General features: G+C 43.8%; 1 protein-coding gene across 1 annotated transcript in view; it reads right to left on the minus strand.

Annotated features, from left to right (window-relative positions):
• Prkcq (protein kinase C theta) overlaps nucleotides 1–15,954 on the minus strand; it is a 131,210-nt gene extending 115,256 nt beyond the window's left edge. Inside the window, exon 1 of the mRNA XM_021155209.3 lies at nucleotides 15,663–15,954. The gene's annotated coding sequence lies outside the window, so the exon portion shown is untranslated. The remainder of the gene's footprint in view (nucleotides 1–15,662) is intronic.
• Nucleotides 15,955–20,554: the final 4,600 nt, after the last annotated feature.

Consider the following 20,554-nt stretch of genomic DNA (forward strand, 5'->3'; position numbering starts at 1 on the left):
GAAGGAGGAAGGCATCAGGGAGGGGAGGGGAGAGTGTGCGCATATGATGTCACAATGTGATCAGGAGTCTGCATAATTAATATGTACCAGTAATAACTGCAAGAACAAAAGACAGATTGCAACATCAAGCCATTTGGGTCCAACTTCCAACTCACTGGGCTGCGTGTATTCCCAGGAAAGCCCTAAAAAGGTATTAGATCCCTGGAGCTAGAGTTACAGCCCTACAGTATGGGTGCAGAGATTTGAACCCTGGTTTCCTGAAAAAGCAGTAGACCAGAGTTTCCCTGTGTATAAACTCAGAATTAACAATAGTACCAACCTCAAGAGTAGTTACAAGGGCTACCTGAATCAGTAGCTGGGAGTAGGTAAGAACAGTACCTGATGGACAGGAAAAGCCAGTTACCTGTGAGATACAGCAGAACAGATTCAGAGTCAAATGGGCAACCGTATTTGCTTTTCAATATTTAACAGGACCTCTTTTCCTCCTGTCAATTAGACTGCTTTCTTTATACTTTGTCTCCCCCAACTGCCATACAAAACCGAGTTCTTCCCAAGTAGATCTTTCTTGCTTAGCTCTTCACGACACAACACCTCTCCTCAGTTCCCCAGTAAGACAACCTCCCCTGTACCTTGTCCACTAGAATGTAGGAGGAACATGTGTATCCGTGGGCCTGCTGGCACATACGACTGACTTTAAAGCTACCCAGTCAGTTTGACATTATTTGGTCAAGGGGGAATGGGCTGACAGCTTGGGTTTTGGAGTGTTCTATCCTTTGATTCCCAGTTAGGAACCCTTCTGTCTGCTTCTTTCTTCATCCCTGTGGATGCTCATCAGCTCTGATGATGCTCAGTCACCTCCATCTTTTCACCGCCTTTTCCTTCATCTTTACCCCATGATCAGCATCTCTCCTGTTGAATCACACTGTCCGTTTTACCTTCTGTCCTTCACTTTTCTGGAGCTTTCACTTCATTTTTCTTGCCACTCCGATCTCGGCTTTGGCTCTGTTGGTTCTTCAGTACTGCTAGCCACTCCCCCCACACCCAGCCCTGACTCTCTTTATCACACCCGCCTTCTTCCTGTTTAAGGGTTTTCTGGTCTCCCTCCCAGTCACTCTGCTGCTCGTCATATGCCTGCACTAAAGTGACACTTAGCACACGCTTCCTGACCTCTTGTCATATGCACGACTCTTTCTAAGAGGTGATCTAGACTGGAGGTACATAGAGACCCTGCTTTCCAACACACTGGGGACAGAGCTAAGGACTGCTATGTCTGCTCACATACCTATGAGCCCAAGATGTCATGGCACACAGAGAGGGAATATAGCCTGTGTGACATGTCAAGGTTTAGCAAGTGACCCAGTGAGAGAAGATGAAGTCTAGGTTTAAAATTCATTATGGAGATATATATCAATGCAGGTAGCATCCTAGGAATACAAAGTGAGGAAGGCCTTGGAATATGCAGCATCTGGTCCAGAAAGACCATGTTTCACCAAGCCCTGCTTTTTCACATGGGCTCTGGGTAACCAACTCAGGTAGCTGCACTTGTACAACGTGCACTGTATTAACTGAGCCATCTCCCCAACTCCCTGAGCACAGTTTTGTTTTAGTAGACTCCTGATATCAGCCATGAAATGAATGAAACAAAAGGTCCAATCTCAGAAAAGATGAGAGGTCCTCTCTGTGAGAAGGTATACTAACCCTCTAAATGTCTGTGCTAGAGGGTGCTACAAGAATGAAGGCCATAGCCTGCTTCTGAGACCTCAGTACTCATCTGTGATGCTACTCCACACTTCCTGTGCCCAGATCCTGCCTGGTCTGTTTTGACCAATAGACCTCTGCAGAAACAATGCTATGAACCTTGCTAGCTTGGACCTTAAAAACTTGAGCTTTGATTTGGAGTATTCACAACCCTCACTTCTTGTATCTAATTGCTATGAGAAGACCTCCAGGGTAGGGAGTTGGCAAGAAAGGAGATGAGGAGTTGTGTGGTCTCACCTTCCTAGTTGTACCCACTCTGGAACCATGTGATCAGACCTGGCTTCTCCCAAGAATATGACACGTTCTAAAGTCACCATGCCAGAGTCACCCCAAATTCCTGACCCGTCAAACCACAAGCAGGTAAAATAGAGGTGCTTTTAGTTGCTGAGATTGGGCAATTTGTTCCACAGCGATTGGAATCCAAATCAACACTCAGAGTCGAGCAAACATTTGTCAAAGAAACGCTGAACTGCATCCCAGACAACTCCAAGAGCAATAACCCGACTCTACTGACAATTTACACCACACTGAACTGCATTCTTAATTGTGTGACACCAAATCCCATTTCAAGCCAGAGTCACACTTAACTGATTAGGGCTTAAGCGCCTTAGAAAGGGCTCCTTAGAAAACTCAATCCTTTGAATCTGTCTTACAAAGGGCTAAGAAAATGTGTGTGGCACACGGATTAAAATTCCCTAGAATTTGGATTGACTTTTCCTTCTGGGTTCTTTTAAGATAAATGTCCAAAGTAATGTGTGTTTTACTTTTTGAACTCGCAGAATGCTTAGGGATTCTTTGTATTTTCCTTTCTTAGCTCATAATTACAGGTGTTGAGATAGACACCTTGAGACAAAAGTGTGTAATCTCTGCATTGATCTTACATAGCTAAATACAGGGGTCCAATGGATGGAACTAGAAAATATCATCCTGAGTGAGGTAACCCAGACCCAAAAGGACATACATGATATGTACTCACTGATAAGTGATATTAGGGGAAAAAAAGCGCAGAATACCCAGGATACAGCCCACAGACCAACCATAAGAAGGTTAACAAGAAGGAAGGTCCAAGTGAGGATGCTTCAATCCCACTTAGAAGGAGGAACAAAATAATCAGGGGAGGCAGAGGGAGGGAGGAATCGGTGGGAGAGGGGGGAGAGAAAAGGGGGGCAGGATCAGGTATGGAGCAGGGAGACAGGAGAGAGGTCCAAAGGACCAGGAGAATACATGGAAATATGCAGCTGCTGGGGGTGGGGGAAACTCTAGAAAATCCCAGAGATCTGGAGTGGGGGAGGCTCCCAGGAATCAATGTGGATGACCTTAGCTGAAATGTTCAACAGGGGGAAACCAGAAGAGACCACCTCCAGTAGTCAGACAGGATCTACAGTGGAGGAATGGGGACCCAACCCACTTCAAAAACTTTCCACCCAAGATTTCTCCTGTCTAAAAGAAATGTAGAGACAATGGAACAGAGACTGAAGGAATAGCTGACCAGTGACTGGTCCAACTTGGGATCCACCATGGGCGGGCACCAATTCCTGATAATATTACTGTTGCTAGGTTGTGCTTTCAGATATGAGCCTAGCATGGCTGTCCTCTGAGAAGCTCTACCCAGCAGCTGACTGAAATAGTTGCAGATACTCATAGCCAAGCACTGGACAGAAGTTGAGACCCCTATGGAAGAGTTAGTGGAAGGATTGAAGGAGCTGAAGGGGATGGCAACCCTATAGGAAGACCAACAGTGTCAACTAACCTGGACCCCTGGGAGTTCTCAGAGACTGAGCCATCAACCAAAGAGCATGCATGGACTGGTCTGAGCCTCTCTCCCTGCTTCACACCCTCAGCTCCGCACATTATGTAGCAGAGAACTGCCTTGTCTTGCCTTAGTAGGAAAAGATGTGCCTAATCCTGACTTGATACATCAGAGTGGAGGGATACAGGGCGGGAACACCCTCTCAGAGGCAAAGAAGAGAGGCTATGGGGGAAGAACTCTGAGAGGGAGGACCAGTTAGGAGGCAACATTTGGGATGTAAATAAAAATGATTAATAAAAAAATAAGAATCTAAAATTTTTTTTCCACAGGAAGATATCCACACCATTTTCCAAAAGAAAATTGGTTATATACTTCCACGGACAGACACTCTTTTTGTTTTGAATTCTTTAGCTTTTGTTCTCTGAAAGGAAGGGATTTTCTTTTCCCCTTTCCTTTCTATTGCAGTAATGAAATTAAAAATAATGGATTGTGTTGACATTTCTCTCTGGCAGCTCCAGCGATGACGAGGGACTGTTAATGGATGTTTTACTCCATTCACATCTAAAGTGATGTGCTAATTTATGCTTAGCCAGAACAGCCCCATTTTGGTCAAAAAAGTTACATTTATTTCATTTTAACAATAAAAAAAATGTCTTTTTTCTCCTTCAGATGGCTTACACTCTTAGAGTGCTTTTAGTCGCAGACCTCAGATGCACTATAATATTAAGGAACACCGAAGCCCAGGTGCTGGGATCGGGTCCAGAGCTGCAATCCAGGCTCTCCCTGACCTGGCTGAGGCTGAGGAAGGTGATATGCCTTTGGCAATACTTCAACTGTCCCTACTTAAGAACTTGGAAGTTGGAGGTTGGAGACATGGCTCAGCAGTTAAGAGTACTGGCTACTCTTCCAGAGGACCTGGGTTCAATTCCCAGCTCCAACATGGCAGCTCACAACTGTCTGTAATTCCTGATCTTAGGGATCTGACACCCTCACACACATGCAGTTAGTTAAATCACCTGTGTTCATAAAATAAAAAGAAACATGCTATTTTTGAAAAAGAACTTGGAACTCTGCAGGTTAGTTCTCATTGAATTATTTCCATCAATGTTAAAATGATTTCTCCTGGTTTTTTCTTTCTTTCTTTTTTTCTTTTTTCTTTTTAGTTCTTTGAGACAAGATTTCTCTGTGTAGCCCTGGCTGCCCTGGAACTCACTCTGTAGAGCAGCTTGGCCTCAAACTCACAGAAATCTCTCTGCCTCCTGAGCACCGGGATTAAAGGCCTGTGCTACCACCACACAATTTATGAAGGAACTTATTAATTGGCTATTTTGAATATTACTACTGTAAGGACTGAGTAAGTCCTGCTTGGTATGTGTGCTATTTTCCTTTTTCAGTGTGTAGTGTAAAAATAAAGAACTCCTGTTATTATGATTCAATACTAAAATTCGACTTCTCTATTCATCATCATCATGAAACAAACTCACTGAAGATATTAATGGACCTTTTATTGAAAAAATGGTTATTATTACATCCCTTGTATTACCATCACTAGCAACACAGTAGAAGACACTTCCTATTCTGGTATTAAATATTTTAATTTTGTGTGTATGTGTAGGAGATGTGTACTTATGTATGTGGTGAATATATTATAACTGGATGAATTTCCAAGACCTGTTGTGATAGTTCATATTTATTGTCAAGGCAACTGAATTTGGAAATCTGTCTGAGTGAATCTCTGTTGGTGTTTCCAGGTTAATGAAGGAGGGAAGACTCACTCTGGAGTGGCAGCACTATCCCTTTGGCTGGGGTCCCAAATTCCATAAAAAGCAGAAAGTGAGCCTTCCCCAGCTGTCAGCTTGTGCTTACTGAGTGTGAGTTCAATGTGACCAACTGTCTCATGATCCTGCTGCTGTGCCTTTACAGTCATGATGGACTGGACCTCAAATGGTGAGGTCTGAGGGTCCTGCCTTCCTTATGCTGCTTTGTCAATCATTTTGTCTTGTAGTAAGAAAAGCAATTGATATGCACCTGGCCTGGCTCACTCATATTAATGATCAATAAATCACCGTGGTTTAGCAGGATCAAGGCAGATGAAAGGCACAGCAAGACATGATAGCCTCCCTTTGGTCCCTAAAGGGGATGCTCTAACAGTTATCTAGTGTCCCCAGTTACTGGGAGGAAACAAAACAGTAGTTACATGATGGGGAGAAAATGGGAGGGAAGTGGTAGATTTCCCAACACATGATGAACCATCAGGGGTCAATGCACAAAAGGCTTCCATGGACTTGGGCCCCAAAACTATTTTCAGGCATATTCCTTAAAACTTAGCTTAAAAATATGACAAAATTTGAAATGTTTAAAGGTCTTAATACTGATAATGTAAATGTGGTCTGTATGGTCAGAGACCTTTATATTCATAACTGGAGAAAAATCAAATATATTCCTTAGTTACAGAGGTTTCACATTAGCCACTTTCGTGAGGGTACCACCCCTCAAGGAGGGCCAAAATAGTAGCAGGAGCTCAAAGTAGGTGGTCACACCCAATCAGAGTCACATGGTAGCGAGAGATAGAGTTAGTGCTCAGCATGCTCTCTCTTTCTTATCAGCCCAGGACCCCAGCACACGAACGGTGCCACCCACGTGTAGGTTGGATCATTACCTCCGATAACCCAATCTAGAACATCCCTTGCGTGCATGTTCACTGATTTGTCTCCTAGGTGATTCTAGCTGACAGTTGGTATTGGCCATCACAGACTTCATGAGCTTCCTCCACTGAAAGCACAGCCTCAGCTCAAAAAGCCAAGGGCTAAAGAAAGAAGCAAATAAGAGACATAAGGTTTTTATGATATGCCGTTAGGCAGCTTACCTAGGAAGCGGTGATCGAATTAAAACTTCGTTATGGAATTCCAGCAATGAGCTGGGGAAAAGCTGTCAAGTCCCAGAGATACATGAAGAAGAAGAGGGAGTATAAATGATGTGTAGGTGGCTTCTACAATGTAACACTCAAGGATACTTAAGGTTTTTTAATTCCATGGGAGAACATCACATTCTGCTTGGGAAAGAGATGGCATTTGTGAACACTGGGGTTTTCAGTTGGCATTTAAGAAGCTGCCTACCATTCCACTCTACAGAAGAAAGCTTTTAGATTGAGGTGATTGGAATGAAAAATAATGCTGTGTGTGTCTTACAGTCTTACACTGCAAGAGGTGACACCTTCCCTCTACAGGCCAATAGGAGGGAGCCCTTTGGCTTGCCCTCAGGTGACCTTGTGTACACACTTCTCTGGAGGGACCAGTCATGGTGAGTGCACTCTGCCTTCCTCCCTTGAAAACATTATCTCTGCACATGTCCGTGACCCAACTTTCACACCAGAAATAAACAGACCCTGAGGTCGTTCCAGCTCTGCTCTGTGGTTGTTAGGAATCTGAAATAGTGTCCGACATGCCTTCCCTTCTCCATTCCATCCTCCCTGTTTCTCTCCTTCTCCCTTTCCCTCCTCTCCCTCCCCTCCTCTCTCATTATTGCTAGGATTTATTTTTAATCTTCTTGGAAATACTTTTCCCCTTTCCTTCTTTTCAGTTCATGTTTTTGATTAGTCTGCCTTTGAATCATCTAAACAGCCTTATTTATTTATTTATTTATTTATTTATTTATTTATTTATGGGATCTGGAGAAATGGCTCTGTGTTTAAGAGTATCTTCTGCTCTTCCAGAGCACTCAGGTTCTCTTCCCAGCACCCACAGGGCAGCTCGAAACTGTCTCTAACTCTAGCTTCAGGGATTCAACACCCTCACACGGACACACACACAGGCAAAACACCAATGGCATAAAAAAGTGTGTGTGTGTGACAGCAAAGATCAGGGGAGAGGAGAGAGGAGAGAGGGGGCAGAGAGAGAGAGAGAGAGAGAGAGAGAGAGAGAGAGAGAGAGGAATTCTGGGAGTAAGTACCTGCCTCTACCATGTTTTTGAGAGAGTGTCTTCTGCTGCTTCTTCAGTTACTCCAGACTAGTTGAGTTGTTTTGTTTGTTTTTCCCCTTTGGTGATCAATGATTATTTTTCCCTTTTAATCCTATCTAAAAATTAAAAGAGCTTTGGGTTATCAGAACATCAGCATTTTATGTTTTTTAAAAATTTCTTTGTCCTTTTACTTATAGTGATTTTCACATTTTAATGCTTCTTTTTCTTTCTCTGCCTTCCTTTCTCCTTCCTCTCTTCTTTCCTTCTTCCTTCCTTTCTCCCACCCTCCTGCCTGCCCACCCTCTTTCCTTTCTTTTCTCTCCTCTCCTCTCTTTCTCTCTCTCTCTCTCTCTCTCTCTCTCTCTCTCTCTCTCTCTCTCTTGCTTGCTTGCTTTCTTCCAATCTTGGGGTTGTACCCTTGACTAGATAAGTGTTCTGAAACTGATATATGCCCCTAGCCTCCTGTTTTGACACAGGGTCTACCACTGTAGCCCAAGGCTGGCCTCAAACTCACAATCTCCCTGTGCCAGCCTTCCCTCAGAAGGCTGAGATTCCAGGCAGGTACCATCAGGCCCAATGAGGACCTTTAATTTCTTGGTCATCTTAAGTTAATATTTTCTTATTCTTTTCTATTGGGGTTTTAGTTGTCAGTAAAGTGAGATGCCAGAAAGAGACGGAGGAAGAGAACACAACACATACCAGAGGAGACAACTCTTGTTCTTGTTGCTGGCCGATCCTAAGATTATCAGTGAAAAGGTCCCTAGAGGCAGAACTGTAAATGCTTCCCATTAGGTCCAGCTCAGATTTTCTAGGAGAATTTATCCAGAGAATTCCAGAAGCTCACAGGCAAAATTCCTCAGTAAAATAGTGATTCTCTTTGTACTAATATTTAAATCACATTTGACTCATTTCTTCTAACTCAGAGATGGTCCCCAGGACATTGAAGACTGTAAACTTTATGACCTTTTATTTATCTCGCTAGTCTTTCTTGATACTCTCTAGTTATCAGATGAATTGATATATATTAGGGATGCAGTCAGTGATCAGAGAAGATGCACACAGTGATCGTGCAGAATATAATGCCGGAAGCATCTAAAGGCAAGCAATGCCAGGACATCTATTCCCACCTAATGGCTTGGTTGCTGCAGGCCACATCATCTGCTAAGTACCTTGGAGAGATAATCTGATGGTGTTTGAAATCTGCAGAGAATAAAACCAAATCTTGTCTGCAGGATCACAAAAGGCCTTCAGGAAAAGATGGTTAAATGAAGTCTGCGATGCATAGGAATTCAAGGAAGGAGAGGTCAGATATCCAAATGACTAAACTAATTGAACCTGGTTCTTGTTGAGCTCATCCTGGAGAGAGGAAGGAGGTGAGCACTGGATTCCAAGACCTCCATGGGTGACAACTATGCCAACTACTGAAGCTACCTCTGGTCTCATCCTTTTACCACATGCTCTCCATATTCAGTATGAAAGAGAGGAATGGCAAAGATGCCACTTGGAGGCCATGTCCCAACACAAAGCTGAAGTTTTCCCCTTACACTCAAATGTCAAGTCTTTGAGACTATGTTCTAATGAAAAAAAAATAAAAATAAAAAGTGAAACTGGTCCAAGACATTTGAAACAAGACCTCAAGAGCATAAGAGGGAAGCTTCCTTGGTTACGTGGCCAGGCATTTCAGATGGTTCAGCTTATGTGACAATGCAGATTGGCTTTATAATAACTTCCTTGGCTTCTGTTTCTCCTTAGTCTAAGACAGTGTTTCTCAACCTTCCTAATGTCTAGCTCCTCAACCAATATTTCCATTGCTATAACTAATTTTGCTGCTGTTATGAATAGTAGGGTGAATATCTGATATGCAGGACTTCTGACATGCAACCCCTGTGAAAGACTCATTTGGTCCCCACAGGGGTTGGGACCCACAGGTTGAGAACCGCTGGCCTAAAGCAACTTGCTTACTTTGATGCCAACATATCTTCATGACGTACCATGAATAATATTTGGTGGGAAGCAGGAGCTAGATAGACATCATGCATTAAGAAATGTCATGTCTGTGTACAGTTTAGGTTCTGAAAGCTGAGGTTTTCTAGAGTTGGAACCATTGTGCCCTCCATGAAATACAAAAAGACAGCTTGCACTTCTTTCACCGGCTCAGTGAGTACAATCAATCCTAAGGTTCTCCACAAGGCCAGGACACTTACATAGAACTGATATCCACAGACAGAAAAACTAAGCATTAGCCGAGTTCTTCTTGTGCTTCAAAAGGGATCAAGAGCTTTGTGTGCCTTACAAGGAGGGCGACTCTGGGGACTACTAAGGAGATGGTAGCTGGTAAAGTGTTTTCCCTGCAAGCAAGGAGCTGAGTTGGATTCCCTAGACTCCACATGCAACCTGGATGCTGGCAGCATGAGTATGCAATCCTGGAGCTAGAGAGGTAGAGGACGGAAGATCTTTGGAGCTTGCTGGCTAGCCTGGCTAATGGGATCAGCGAGCTTTCTGTGAGAACAAGGTAGAGTGATTGAGGAAGACATCCAGTTTTGACTTCTGGTTTCCGGAAACACAAATGTGCACGTGCACTACACACACACACACACACACACACACACACACACACACCAACACAAACAATGCACACACACACACACCTATTCTCCATATACAAACACATCCATATGCCACATACATATACATACATATTCATGTACACTAAGACACGAAGTCTTCTCCCAAAGTAAGGTAAGGCTACTGATCAGTGTTCTCAGGAAAGCTTGGTTTGTAGCTGTTGCACTAGTTTAGTTATTAATAATGTTCTCAAGTGTGCCAGTCTGGACACTTAAAATAGTTAACCCTTTCCGGCTCTACCCATTAGTAACACCACTCAACTGAGCTGTGAAATGCTTATCTGTTATGACAAGGTCACTACCACTGACTGATTTCATAAGCAGGGAGAACGACACTCCTAAAACTTAATCAATTAACGTGATGTAACAAATAGGTAAGGGGAGCAGGCTTGCCCTGCTTGAGTCCCCCCCACCCCCATGCCGGGCTAGCATGTCAGTGGGTTGTAGGGTCACTCAGCAAATCCCATTCCTGTTTTCTGCAATGCACTCACTTGGATCAGGGTCACTTGTCCTTTAGACGTCAGCTGGGCTAACACTGACAACCCCAAGTGTGGGTGCTCCTATAGGACTGCCTTTTGCACAACCTGTGTACAATCATTCTATGCATATCTATCAGGAACAAGGCATATGTGCCACTCTGCTGTAGTGGTGGGGACAAAACTCTAGTCATTGTAGATTGGTCAGGAAGAAATTAAGTAGATAAGTAACATACCTGCATCCTGTCCTTACCTATAAACATGCTCACTGCACAATTACTCTTCTATAAAGTCATCATGCCACACATTCAGACTTACTGAGGACTGATTACCATGCTGTCTCATTCTTTCTGGCATTCATTCCTGCAGTGCAAGGTCCTGCATAATGACCGGGACAATTGCACATACAGAACCTTCAGCTTACCTTTTAGGGGCCCCTCCTGGTCACGATTCCCTGGTCTGTCAGGCTCTATGAATAATAGCCCTTCCAATGAATTTGAGCTAGCACAAGGCATGTAAGTATAAGACGAGACAGGAAGAAGTACTGGCCTGAGGGGTAGCCTTGCCTCGCAGACCCCTGGAACCAGGCAGCTAATGATTTGATTGAAAAGTTAATCAGTTAGCATATCAGGCTGTGAGGATGAAAATCCAGAGCAGAAAACGACGACGGTTGGGTAGGGTGAAGTGTGATTAGAACGGTGAGGTGTTATTGGTGGGAACATAAAGTGATCCAGCTGCCTTGGAAACCAGTACAGTGGTATCCTTGTTTTCTGAAGTGTGTGCAGAATCACTGGAAGATTTGGAATGTCCACAAAAGCAGTACTGTCAACTTGAGGGGAGTTAGAATCACCTACAAGACAAATCTCTGGCATTTCCAGAGATCTTTAACTGAGAAGGAAGACTCACTCTGAATGTGCAGCGCCAACCTATGGGCTGGGTTCCGAGAATCAACAAGAATGTGAGTGAGAGTAGGGCATCACTCTCTGCCTCTCCTGGCTGTGGATACAGTAACCAGCCACCCTGTGCTATGCTGCCAAACCATTTCTGACCAGACGAACTAAGCCATAAGCCCAAATAAAATCCTTCTTTAAATTGCTTTTGACAGGTACTTTGTCACAGCAGCGAGAAAGGGTTAATACACCTGTCTTTTCGCACTGCCTGTAAAAATCAAAGGTGGAAGCAATCAATCGATTGCCCACGAACAAAATTAATAGTTAAGTCAATGTGGCATGTACGCACCCTGAAACATTCAATCTATAAAAAGAGGAAATGTGTAACGTTTGCTGTAACATGGAGAGAGAATATCGAGTGAAATCAGCTAATTGAAAACAGCCAGTCGATAAAAGACGCATCCTTTTATGAACACACTCACAGAAGGTTCCTAAAGAAAGAGAGCAAACTGGAAGTGTGGCTCTGGGGGGCTGGTAGAGTGAGGAATGAAGAGTTAAGTTTTGTGTATAGTTTTGTAAGATGCTAAGAGCTCCATGGGTCTAGTTTAGAGAGAGAGCTCTGTGAGTAAGAAGCTTCCTCTACAAGCTTGGGGACCTGAGTCCCTAGCCCCAGGATCCATATAAAAAGCCGAGGACATCTGTACCTTCCTGTAACCTCAGCACTGCAGGCTAAGGGTGAGATAGGGAAACCCCCAGAATTCACAAGGCCACCCAGCCCTAGTCCAAAGAGTGAGCTTTTTAAAGTTCAGTGAAAGATCCTGTCTCAAGGCAGTAACTCAGAGAATGTCTGAAGATGGCTTGTGCATGTGTAAGAAAGGGCACGTGGACACACATCATGTGTTACACTGCACACAAACATATCCCATAGTCACAAAAGAAAACGGCTTAAGGATGAAAGTGAAGATCATATGAAGCTGTCCAATCTTTCACTTAAATGTGCCTGAATGGTGGCTGGAGATATGGCTTCGTGATTACGGCATTTACTGCTCTTCCAGAGGACGCTAGTTCAATCCCAGCACCCATGAGGCAGCTCACTAGCTGATCTAACACCCACTCTGGCCTGCATGTGGTGCACAGACATGCTCACAGACAAAACACTCAGACCCATAAAATAGAATTAAGTCACTCCTTCTAAAGAGGTTACAATGGTCAGTTTTACATTCACTTCTGTCAGGTGACCTGACATGTAGTTTACAGCAGGGCTTACTGCCCAGGCAAATTTGCCTCTTACGCCTTCTAAATGCTGGGCAAGTGATTTAGCTCTCTCAAGCCTTGGCTTCCTCTTCTGAAAAAAAAAATGAGAATAAGAATATCAAATTTATGAGGACTTTGATGAAAATTAAATGTGACAATAATTATAATTAGCATATAAATCATAAATAGTAATGATCCTTTGTTGCTTTTAGTTTAGTCTGTTTTGTTAGGGGGTGTCTGGTATCTCAGGATGGCCTTGAACCCTCTATGCAGCCAAGGATGAGTTTGTTCCTGTTCTCCCTCTCCTGAGTGCTGGGATTATATGCATGCAGTACCATGGCTGGTTTATGCTCTGCTCAGGACAGAACCCAGGGCTTCCTGCATGCTAGGTAGAAACTCTACCAATGGAGCTACCCACATCCCTAGCCCAAACATTATTGTTTTGGTTTGTTCTGGCTATGATCATCATCAATACCATTAGCTTAATTCAAAAGCTAACCCATTCTAGCAACCCGTAGAAGGACGTGCTCCCAAGACAAGGACTTATCAAATAAATGGCAATTTAACCCCAGAGCAGAAATCCATGATTCTGAACTCAGATGAGATTGTTTCAACTTCTGGGACCTTAGACTTTCAACCCTCCCCCAACTGCCTGCCAAGAATATGCAGAGATGATATAGCAATCAGAATATCACTGTATACAAATATCTGGCAGGTTGAGATGAAAAATGTTTCAAACCTTGCTAAGACACACCTTTTAATTCACTTTTCTGGCTCCACATTGTGCATTTCAGTGGATGGCCAAATATCTACGGTTATATAGAAAGCACTAATTAGATTCTGGGTTATTAAAAAATATTGACTGAACAGGCTATATTTAGGAATATGTATGTTTTTACATATTTGCATGCAATAACACATTTCAGAGAGCTTCCAAGACTTGCTGTGAACACGGGAAGTAGAAGGGTGTTGAGAAGGATCTTTGAGATTCTAGAAAAGCCGGGTTTGAATCTATGAGCAGCATCCCTGGGAGTCTTGGAAGAGAGGAGAGAGCCGTCATAGAGGCTGCGCTGTGTGGCTACACAGTGTAGGCAGAGGCCCTGCTGGGAGGGGGCACTGGTGGGAGAACAGGTGTTGGGAGCTTGTCCAGGAGTCACTGCCACCCTGAGCCACCACAGCACAAGGCAGTACAGAAGTGAACCTGACCAAACATCGGGCAACAAGAATCTCCCTGAGAAGCTGCTGCCATTTCAGTGTAGACAGCAATCCTGGGCCTTGGAATTAGAAACTATTGATGCCAGAAAGGTTACCCTTGGGACAGGCAGAAAGAGTCACTAAGGGGATTAAAAGACGAAACAACAGTTGTAAAAACTAAAACAGAACCCCCTCATTTGGATTGAATTGCTCAACTTGGCAGGAACTGTGCAGGTTGCAGATCTTCCTAGGCTAAATCGTCAAATATATGCACTCTCAATCAGCAAAAGAAACAGCCTAACAAGATCTTTCTGTGGTAGACACCTGCATCAGACAATGGCACTGATCTCTGGGGGATTTTAAACAGCTGTGCATAAACTTCAAATGTAATTTGCAACCAAATTAGTAAATGTCACCCTTCTTCCCATAAGACATAGCATTTTTTTTTAAAAGAGAGAGAAAGCATCCTCATTTAAGCCTGCCATTTTACACATTCTCAAAGATAAGGGGGGTGGGGGTGCGGCGGGATGAAGATGATGATTCACAAGGTTGGGGTGTGGGTGGGGTGAGGTACTCAAGATCTTAGAAACAAGCCCTGGGGAGGAAGAAGCATGGTGGGCATGGCTTCCAGGACAAATGCATGGAGCCATTAAGTTCTGTTTCCTTGACTCCTGTTTCCTTGAGTCCCGAATCCCGAGACTTTTCCTTTGCTAAATGAAAGGGACAAATGAACTGAGCTGAGAAGACAAAGGCAGATGGCAGATCCCCCAGATCTTGTCTGAGGTTCACCACACAATTCCACAGTCTAGGTCTGTGTTCTCAAAAGGCACCTGCAGCTTAAAGGACTGGGGCTTGGGCACAAACAGTCCATTTTTCCCACTGACAGCCCAAGCTCTTTCTCCCTCCCCCCACCCCTGCCCTCCGCCCTCCCATCTCCACACATACCCAGCTGTGTCACCACTGAATAATCTTTTATTAGCACCATGGCCAGCCCACATAGTAGCAGGACAGCCCAGAGGACAGGGCAGCTCTGTGACGCTCCCCTTGCAGAGAACACCAGAATCACTAAGATTCAGCCCGACGTTGGACCTCTCTCCCACGCCCACATGGAGTCATTAAAGTCACCCGTGGTACTTTGATAATGCCAGCTCTTAAAACTCCAGTGGAACAAAGAGGTTGCATATAACAAAGTGCATCTTAACATGTGACACTCAAAGCTAGAAAATAATCTTGTTCTAAGTAAGGAAGTGAATACCTCAACTTTTAAAATCAAACAACAAACACCTAAAATCCAGCCTAGCCCCTGAAAAACAAAACAAACAAAAACCCCCGAATCAAGCGCTGCAGCAAATTCCCAGAAAACTAGGTGTTCTCCGTGGACAGGTCTCCTAGGACAGAAAACACTCCTTACAAGTCTATGGTTTTGTTTTTGTTTTTGTTTTGTGGACAACACATAAAGTTGCAACTGTTTCCTTTTTCCTAGCCTGCCTTTCCTCGGGTGCTAAGGAAACGCAAAGGAAGAAGGAAGTGCCCCTCAATCCCTGACCCCAGCCTCCACTGGTCAAGGTCGCCAGCACACAAGAAACCAAAGACCGGAGGAGCCCCAAAGTTTGCTTTTTCTCACCCCTGTTACTCCTGACAGTCCCCTACCCTTTCCTGGAACACTTGCAAGGGACATTCGGGTGGCCCTTCAGGCCCCGATCTTTGGCACCTCCAGTCTGCTCACTACTCGGTGGTAACTTGGAACCCTGGGTCCTACCTGGTGTCGTGGCCGCGGTCCCAGAGCAGCGCCGCTGTTGCTCGGATGGCGGGGACTGGCGCGGGCTTGGCGACCCGAAGGTACTCCGGTGGCGGCACCGGCCAGAGGGCGCTCGCCACGCCGGCTCAGGGACGCGCGCCTGGTTGCGTTCCGCGAGCGCTCTCGGCCTTCCTCCTGCTGGCTCTGTCCCCACCCTCCATCCTCACGCCTCACTGGCCACTTGTCGCTCTGCCGCGATTGGGACCCGGAGGCAGCAGGAGGTCTGGATGAAGCAGTCACCGGGCGGGGAACGACGCCGCAGGCAGCGCGAAGCCGGACGGACGCCAGAGCCTCAGCCGCCTGAGTGCCAGAAAGGGGGGCGCGAGAGCAGTCTCTTCTTGCTTAGCTGAAAAACCATAAATGAGCCTCCAGTGGGAAGGGCTAAGGTCACCGGCAGAAAGAAGTGTTTTATTTAATCCATTTTGCATCACAAAGGGCTTACAATCGTTGCTTTTGTTTTGGTTTGCTTTTTAATTACCTACGAGTGTGTTTGGGCACAGCTCTGTAGTGGCATAGAGGCTTCTTGGTGGAGTCTTATGAGTGATTTTTGATGTTTTGAACTGCTTGTAAACTGTACAGCTTTTCGGCAGCAACTTGGCCTCACTAGGGTGTATTTGTCTTTTTAGGAGTTTTTATGCCATGCTGCTAATGTTCATGATGATCATAAATTGTCTCTATAACAAGGGGTGGTAGATTTTCCCGCACTTAATAAAATTACATTTTTGTTGTGGAGTACAGGAAGACCAGATTAGTATGAGAATTTAAATAGTAACATTATTTAAATACTCCACCCTACTCCGTGTTCTCCTCAGCAGGCTTCTGGTTACTGACATACATCATCTTTAAATGGCCACAGGTACGGAGAGTTTCAGCTTCTAATGTAACTCTACAAATGACACACTGAGACATGGAAGTGCTTGGTGACTTGATCAGGTGATACTTGGGGCTGTGTTAAGAAGCCACATATGGTGAAACTTCCCTATAATGTATATGAACCATCAAAGCCAATGTACAGATTTTTAAAGGTTACAAAAATATTTGGTCAAAATTAATCCACTTTGCCATTTGTTGATACCTAAGCACTGAACTAGCCCACAAGTCAGGATCTTACAATACAGAGGCTGTGCTCCAGCCCTGAAGTATGATGTCCTCAGGACATCAAATTCGGGCTCATAGTAGGCCTCCATTATATTTTGGCTATTACATTTGGCAGAAAAGTGTGTCGTGCCTGGGAACAAGGTCAAAGGGCTGGAGGGATGGTCCCCATTTCTGCCCCAGGCCGTGACTGCTAAGGATCCTCTTGTTCAAAGCTGAATGGACTGGCTTCTTTAGGCAGTCTTTCTTCAGTAGATCCTACTGGATTGGGGAGAAATGACAGAATGATCTCACAACTATACCTTAAGTCAGGAAACATATTCTCCATGACTATGTTTCCCACTGAGTATTTTAGGAGATTAAATATGTGCAGGGGCTCAGGGACCTTCATATGTCCTCTGATTAATTATTTAAAACACATTGTTGAGACTCTATTACTGACCATCCACAGCCTGTTTCTGTAAATCAGGCTTCAGTTGCTTTTAAAAGGTTACATACAAATGACAGGATGTTGGCAACATAGTAAATACTTATACATAGTAGGCCTGTGGTTGGAAGAATTACATACATTGTTCATTTTACCTTCATAATCTAATGAAGTAGCTGACATCATAACCATTATTGTCATCCCCACTTGACACATGAAAATAATAATGTTTTGAAAGATTATATAATATAATCAGCATTATATTATTATACATTATATTATTATGAGATTAGAAAGAATCAGAATTCAAACCTTGAGTACTCTTTAGTATTCCTCTTAAACATGATTGAATACAACCTTCATCCCTACAGCACTGATTTTAGTAGTTGTTTTCCATCGCTTTAGAACCTCGGGGTTTGGAAGGCCTGTGGCATTCTGATATCCTATAACTAGAGAGCTCAACAGTTAGAAGTTCTTTACCCTGAAAGCTGGATCTTCTGAAATAATACTCTATCATGTATCTCAGAAAAAGGATTTTATTTTGGCCTTAACAGTATGTTTAAAAGCATGGAACTGTATTCTTGGTCTATGTCAAGTGCAGTGGGAACCTGTCAACTGTTTGGCCTCCTTATGGTACAGAGCTAACTCTGCTTCCCCAGGCTGCAGAGTGCTTCTTTCTATCAGAGTTTGTCTCCCTTGTTTCAGATACCCAGCTGCTGCTCAGAACTCTCCACACCTTTGTTTCCTGGAAGAGGAAATGGCATTTCCGGGAGAGGATGGTGTGTGGGTGGCAAGGTTCTACCCATTGTGTTAAAAACACCCCAACTTTCAGTTGTGTGTTTCTTTTCTCCTTCAATGTCTGCCCTGAAGTTTCCCAGAATTGCACTGAGTACCTGGTGGGTTAGTTGCTTCCTTCTGCGTGGGAAAGATGCTGTTCCGACTCTGGCCACTGAGGGCTAAGGACCAAGGAACTCCAGAGTGACTTTTTCCTGGACCTGTTGCAACTTGGAATTTGGAAAAGAGCCCCCAAGGCATCACCGTGCTTTCCTCTGGGACTTAGCTGAAGACTGTGGCTCCATCTCCTACCGCATCCACCACTTGCACCTTTCTCTGGGATTAGCCTCATAAGGGATTCAGAATACAGAGCACAAAGAACAGTTCTTAGTTTGAGCCTCAGTTTGGAGACCAATGGAACTTTGGAGAACTAGGGCGTGACAAATATAGGCAACTTAAAGACAGTGTCATGAGACAAGGACATTTCTTTCGACAGGAAACCACCATTTGAAGGACATCATTCCAGATGATTTTGTGAGGTCTTTGACATCCAGACATCCTCTTTCTAAAGTCTGTCAGAGACTATTTGCAAAGTAGCCAGCCTTAGTCTCTTGAAGGAATTAGAAGTCAATGGAGTACTTTAACCAAAGACTCAAGTAACATGTGAAAGCTAGTGTAAATTTATTTGGAAAGTGTAAAAGTTATGGGTAGATAAAAGAGACAGAGGCATGAACAAAATCAGACATTTTAAACTCAAAACATGGGCAAGTGTTTGCTGCTTAAAAAAAAATTCACTGTACAGTCTACACTGAAACTTTATTTATTGCTATTCATTTATTTTTCCCAAAGAGATCTTTAAACCTGGAAGCAAAACTTGAATTTTGCTAGAAGTCACTAAACTCCAGTCGCTGTCGTCTGCTTACTTATCGCGTTTGATCCTTGAGGCAGGGTGTCGTGAAAACCCTGGCTGGCCCCAAACTCATTACATAGCTGAGGATGACCTTGAACTTCCGATCTTTCCTGCCAGCAATTCCCACATCCCAAGTTTAGAGGTTTGCAACACCAAAGTTGCATACATCGCTGTTGATAATAAGAGCCTTCAGCTCTGTAGAGGGTGAGTTGGTACAGTGAAAGGTGAAGGCAGTTTAATCTAAGAGTAGGAAAGAGTGGTTAAATTTTTAAAAGTTTCACTATTGGGACATTTATTCATTTGACGTGCTTAGAAATGTTGAAGGACTTTATAATCATGGGCCAGGTAAGGCAGGTAGGTATTATTTCTTCATTTAAGGACAAGATGTTGATGGGGAACTATTCACTAATGCTAACGGTGCCTTCCTGGGTATGTCAGGGTGGTGTTAAAAGCACTGTGGCATGTATAATGTCTTCTGTATTTTATAGGTGCTACAGTGTAGCTGTGGAGTCTAAAGAACTGTCTCCCCAAGTCTGTGGAGCCACTAATTTATAAGATTTATCTGGTCAACTTGACTCTCAACTCATGATAAACTTTCTATCGAACACACAGAAGAAACAGGACAAGTGTAGAAATTATATCCTGACTTGGATCAGTAAACGAACCATGTGTGTTTACATAGGTTCCAATGGTTAAAGTACTGTGAAGGCAAAATAATTCATATTCATAGGTCAGATAGCTGACCTATCATCGCGTATCACACTGCACAGTTATTGAAACCGTTGGAAAGGAAAGTGTCTGTCATCAGTCGTGTGGAATGTCCGGAAGAGGTTATTTCCTTCTGAACATCAGTTAAAATATTACAAAAGAAAATTATGTTGAACATAAAAAATGATTTTTTTTTAAATTGAGGAATTACAAAAACATGCCTTGGCATCTTGTGTTAGTTGTAACATGAATGTCTGACTTGGAGAGTCAGGGTCCTGATGTTGTGAGCTACATTGATCTTGTTCCATACTGTGGGGCAGTGGGGGATGCTCTGTTCCTGTCCCCAATGCAAATGTCCTCACTCCCAAAATGTTCCACTTCATTCCCAAATGGCAAACCTCATAATAGGTTGCTTATTTCAACTTGAATTCACACACACCGCTATTTGATTTTCTTGCTTTTTTGCCCCCTGCCTGTCACTACGCACAAACGCAGGCAGCAGAGGGAATGGCCTGTGTTTGGGACTCAGGGAGGAGAATCTTAATTTCCATTTTACTCATTAAAAATATATATATATATATATATATATATATATATATAAAGTTTGCAAGACCAAGGGGCCTCTCTTCTGATACATATGCAGCTAGAGACACGAGCTCTGGGGGTACTGGTTAGTTCATATTGTTGTTCCACCTATAGGGTTGCAGACCCCTTTAGCTCCTTGGGTACTTTCTCTAGCTTCTCCACTGAGGGCCCTGTGTTCCATCTTATAGCTGACTGTGAGCATCCACTTCTGTGTTTGCCAGGCACCGGCATAGCCTTACAAGAGACAGCTCTATCAGGGTCCTTTCAGGAAAATCTTGCTGGTGTATACAATAGTGTCTTCATTTGGTGGCTGATTATGGGATGGATCCCCGGGTGCGTCATTCTCTAGATGGT

The sequence above is a fragment of the Mus caroli genome, unplaced genomic scaffold (genome assembly GCF_978045245.1).
Source record: "Mus caroli unplaced genomic scaffold, Mus_caroli_1 scaffold_2, whole genome shotgun sequence".
NCBI classification, from domain to species: Eukaryota; Metazoa; Chordata; class Mammalia; order Rodentia; family Muridae; genus Mus; species Mus caroli.